Source organism: Armigeres subalbatus, chromosome 1 (genome assembly GCF_024139115.2).
Source record: "Armigeres subalbatus isolate Guangzhou_Male chromosome 1, GZ_Asu_2, whole genome shotgun sequence".
In the NCBI taxonomy this organism is placed as follows: Eukaryota; Metazoa; Arthropoda; class Insecta; order Diptera; family Culicidae; genus Armigeres; species Armigeres subalbatus.
Window position 1 is genome coordinate 281,983,745 of NC_085139.1, and position 5,388 is coordinate 281,989,132.

The 5,388-nt window shown below is 38.5% G+C and overlaps 1 long non-coding RNA gene across 1 annotated transcript; it reads right to left on the bottom strand.

Annotated features, from left to right (window-relative positions):
* Nucleotides 1-4,504: 4,504 nt before the first annotated feature.
* LOC134215018 (uncharacterized) lies at nt 4,505-5,157 on the bottom strand. Its single transcript, XR_009980000.1, has 3 exons — nt 5,011-5,157; nt 4,871-4,951; nt 4,505-4,689 (listed from the first exon to the last, which is right to left on the bottom strand). It is a non-coding gene; the product is annotated as an uncharacterized LOC134215018 (long non-coding RNA).
* Between the last annotated feature and the right edge of the window lie 231 nt (nt 5,158-5,388).

A 5,388-nucleotide genomic window follows, 5' to 3' on the forward strand; every position in this document is an offset into this window, starting at 1 on the left:
ACGCTCTCCGACTTCTCCAAGGTCGTCCTTGGCGTCGCTGGTTCTTCCATCCCTCATACCAGTACTTGGCCAGGAAGAAAAATTCTCTTTGTTGGTGGTCGGATGAGACGCGTCGAGCCGTCAAAGCCAGATGAAAGGCACTCCGAATGCTCAGGAGGATTATGTGCATCAAAGTTCGCCGAGAGGTTGGTAAACTGTAGCACGCCTTTCACCCGAGGTACGGAGACGCCGGATTAGGAGATGTACTCCAAAGTGCCTTCGACCAAGGGAAACACACAGTTTCTACTGATATTTCGAAGGTATTCAACCGCACTTGGATCCCACTAGTAACATTTTAGCTTTTGTTCACATCTTTCTTTCCCTTACATCTTCCGGGTTCTTATCGACAACTGCGCCAGGACATACCTGAAGGTAACAAAAGTTCCGCAGGGGTCTTTTCTGGTGGTAGCGTGTGGGGTGCCAATGGGCTTCCAGGACCAGACAACTATGGAAGGTCAAAGAATCCACGGCACCTTGGAACGAGATGCCCAGTGTCAAGAACAAGCAGTCATCTTCCGCCTTCGCGAAATAAAAATAGCATCATCATGTGTTTTGCTAAAATTTTCTTACAATATGAATAGATACGGCAAATTCAATACAGAATGTAAGTTAATTCTGATTCGCTACTTTTCGTTACATTACATTGATATAAGGACGGACCATTTACATTTAAACAGAACAGTTCTTGAAATAAGGTGCGAAATAAAAATAGCACCAATTTGGTTTTTCATCACAGAATCTTGTGTTCGTCAAATCAGAGTTGTAAGTCGCTTCAATATCAAGCTGGAAAGTTAGTTATGGGCCCATGAACGGCACGTAGTGCTTGATTACGTTTATCGCTAGCATTTCGAAGTAAGGGTATGCGATAACACACTTTCCTAACGAAACGAAACGAAACGACAATTAAAATGTCTATGTTGATTCGCATCGAAACGAAACGAAATAAAGATTTATTTTCGAGACTTAGAAACAATACGAATTCAAAAATCAATAAATTCGAAATTTTTCGAAACGAAGCGAAATTATTTTTTTTTCCGCGGAATTGGTTTTACGCAACTCTGATTTCACTTTTTCGAATTCAAATAACTGTTTTGCGAACAAAAGAGTTATAATAACAGAAGAAGCATGTGATTATGCTGAAGCATACTTCATATTGTCTTGTCAGCGTGGTTTTATACCTAGTTAGGTGCAAATTGGTGTTGGGCCTGGAATCTAGCTTGACGCCAAGTTCATTGACGGAGCATACTCTTGTGATACGGGCGGCAGACATATAATCGAAGACAGGCGGACTTCTCGATCTACTGAACGACTACATATATAATATTCATGTGCACCTTTCTAAAATGCACATAGATATGTGTTTCAGATTGTATTTTTTACAGACCCATAATCGTTACCCGTTACGTTGGGATATGGATACTTGGAAGTAGTGCGTAACGGTGTAAATCCGGCCATATCGTCAGGCTCAGTACAACACTGAAGCTGACAATATGGCGTCCCTAACCCCGAATCCCAAGGTGTCAAGCGACCCGTGCCGAGGGGATTAATGACCTGGGGGGTGAAACAATTAGCCAGGTCATTAACGGAGCCTGTGGAAGTTCCACAGAGTGAGGGCTGCTTCGGCGGCAAGCGGGTGGCAGTGGGTGGTACCCACACACCCCCAAGTGGTGCACATGTGGTGCAAGCAAATGGGAGTTGGGGGTATTACACGTAATACTCCCACATAGTGAGGGACCGTGTGTATGGGTGAGCACACAAGTAAGACTCGCATGGTACGCATGGTCGGTAGTGTTAGAATGACTGAAGTCTGGTGAGGCCTGGCAGGAGCGTCGGGGGGGCAGATTAGACCTGTGCGCCGGTCATATCATGGGCGGCGGCGGCGTGGTGGTCACTTTTGCCCCGGCGGCGTGCCGTTGACCTTTATCGGCGGCGGCGTGAACCGGCGTGGATGAAAAAATCAATGACTGAAAAATCAATTTTAATGCGGATTTTTTGAGTCTTGCGGTTTTGATTCACACGGTAGGAATCGCCCGTATAACAATCAGCTTCAGTGTATTAAAATTGCAATATTCTACGTTTGCCGATCATCAAACAGCGCATTCAAAATAGTCAATTGTCGGCGACACTAATCAATACCTGATTTCAAAATGTTATTTATGTTAAAATGTTATGATCAACATAAATAAAAATAAATACTAGCTGAGTAAGACTGGGGATGACCAACCAAATTTAATTTTTTTTTCCTGAAATTTGGTTAAATATGCCAAAAAAGTTCTTGGTGTAGTCCCTGAAAGAAACTATATTTTTGGAGGAAATTTCTACAGACATTTCTTAGTAAAGTTCATAAGGAATTCCTTCGTAAAATTCTATGAGAATTCCTACAGAAATTTGTATAGGTAGGGGAGGAGGTTTGGTTGTGGGCACCCTTTTGTGTTTGGTCCATAACTTTGGCCCTGGTTGATCTTATGTCGACATTTGCATAGCAATCGAAAGCTAAACTTATAACCTTACTACTAGCAAAGAAATTAATATGATTTCATCGATTTAGAAAAAAAATATTGACAATTTAGAAAATTTGACATTTTTGGACATTTTCATTTCGTGGTTCGGTTGTGGGCACCCTTGAAAACTTAGCTAAAAATAAAAAAACCTTAAAAATAAAAACCACCCAGATTTAAAGACAAGGAATAGTTTATTCATTCTAAAAGCCAGGAGACGCTAAAAAAACTCAAATCAATTCACCTAGCAGTGATGATGCCTCCCTCGGTGCATTAAGGAGGATGTTGAAAAAATCACATAAAAGAGGTCTAAAGTAGCACTTCAGGTAAATGGTTTTAAATTTTCATTGATTTACGTTTTATTTGTATGCATCATAGTAAAAAAAATCTCAATTAAACACCCTAGCGGTAATAGTGCCTTTCTCATTCATTACTAAAAATCATATTTTGGTCATTAATTTTGATCCCATAGTCCGATCTGACCAATTTTCGATAGGAAACAATGGGAAAGCATTCCCCGTCGAATGCAACTTGTTGCAAGCAAATCGGTCAACGCTTTGTTCCAAAAAGTGTGTGTATAACGACTAGACATGCCCAAAGAACAAAAATATCAAATAAACTCATTATTTCGCACCGTCTAAGACGAATTAAGTACTGTCCATTTACTTCCACCAGTTAATTTTCGTTATCTTTGCAGATACGTATTTCGACCACAACTGTGTGGTCGTCTTCAGTGTCTTGTACTTGACTCGACAAGACACTGAAGACGACCACACAGTTGTGGTCGAAATACGTATCTGCAAAGATAACGAAAATTAACTGGTGGAATTAAATGGACAGTACTTAATTCGTCTTAGACGGTTTAATACATTCCACTAAACGAGCTTAATATATTTTTCTCATTATTTCGAACAATTATCCCGCATAATCATGGAACATAAGTGGATTATTTCTCAGAACGTTTATGAATATAAACAACATTACCACTACTGATCTGATTGTTGTTCATATCAAAGATACACTAACCTCACCATAAATCGTAATCACTGTATGATATGTTGTGATTGGCAAATCGACCATACGGGTAATGGGCGGTTAAGTATAATTACAATATAAAACCAGATTAATCCACCTAACGGTGATGGCGCCTTTCTCGCGCAAAAAGTTAATAAATGTAGCCTTTACGCTTACACCTCGATGATGTACAAGAAAGGCAAAACAGTTACACCGCCTAATGTTATCATAGAAAATTTACACTACTAGACGACAGATGGCGCTGTCAAAAGTTTCTCGAATTTCCTATGTTCGAATTTTGACTTTCGGACAATTTCATAGTACTATGAAACTGAACGAAGAGCATACTTACGCCTAAATGCGTGCAACACGAGCATCTTTATAGTGCGATGAAATTCTTAATGGGAAGCCACGGATAAAATATTCATAGATGCATAACATATAACACATTATTGTTCTATGTGACTATGTCTCATCGCTATTTTAATATTATCTATTTTTTGCAATTTGCAATTATTATGAAATTCAATAGTGTTTTAGTCTCTGTCGGATGCAACTTGTTGCAAGGAAATCGGTTAAGAGCTTCTATGTGAAAATTTGGCTAATGTTTTTTATGGCATTTTGTGCACACACACACACACACACACACACATACACACGGACAGACAGACATTTGTTCAGCTCATCGAGCTGAGTCGAATGGTATATAACACTATGGGTCTCCGGGACTTCTATCAAAAGTTTGAATTTGGAGTGCAATGATAGCCTTTCGGTACAACTTAGTTGTACGAGAAAGGCAAGAAGGGACGTTTTCAGTACATTATTTTTCTAACATGGCATATGGTATGGTCAAGTTATAATCCGTGTTTTGGATAAGAACAATATGGGATGTAGTATTTAAACAGTAGAATGATATGAGAGAAAAATTGGCACACCGTATCCCTTATCTTCCACTGGAAGGAAAGCAGATGAAAATTACTCCCACGAAAAATAAAAACAAGTGTTTGTTACATTTTGATTATTTATTTCATACAAATGTTATGTTTAGTTTAATTTATATAAAATTTATGGGCAAAATAGTCAGTTTGTCTTTGTTTGGTCGTCCGGGAAGTTGCATCCAAAAGAATATTGTTCTGACCTGAAAATACGCAGGAAGAAAAATGAGAGATTATAAATATGCACACACAACACGTTTTTCCTAGACGAAAAATCTCGGAAAAGACCTGCAAAACGGAAGGCACACTTTGTGCGAAATTTAACGTCTTTTTCGCCTTTTTTGGGATTTTCCCCGAGAACATATGTCATGATGAAATACTTACGAATATCACACCTCAATGAAATTGTTTTGCAGCTAAGTGGACTTCGCTTCCACATTTTTCCGCCAAGAAAACTGTTGAGAACTGTGATATTTTTTGATTATTTGAGAATATTTGAATGAATTACGCATTTCATTACTTACCCTGGATTTTCAGCACAAGAAGTAATTGGAAAAAGCACATAACTTAAACATTCTGGTTTCACCGAACCAGTTGTTTATTTTTACAAACAAAACCAATGGCAGCTATACGGGAATATAATTCTGCGGTCTGTTGAAAATCATTGCAGCACTTTTACCTTTATTACGTTTTTATCATTGGAAGATATAATTCTTAATTGCGATTCCACACGGTAAGGAAACTAGACTAGATTTAGAAGATACATAATTATTTCATAGACATATTTCATATGGTTGATATACCATTTATGAGTCATTTATAGTATATTATCGTTTTCTCTCGAAATAACGGAAGATAACGTATATAAAATAAACAACAAACTATGGCATTATTGCATACAG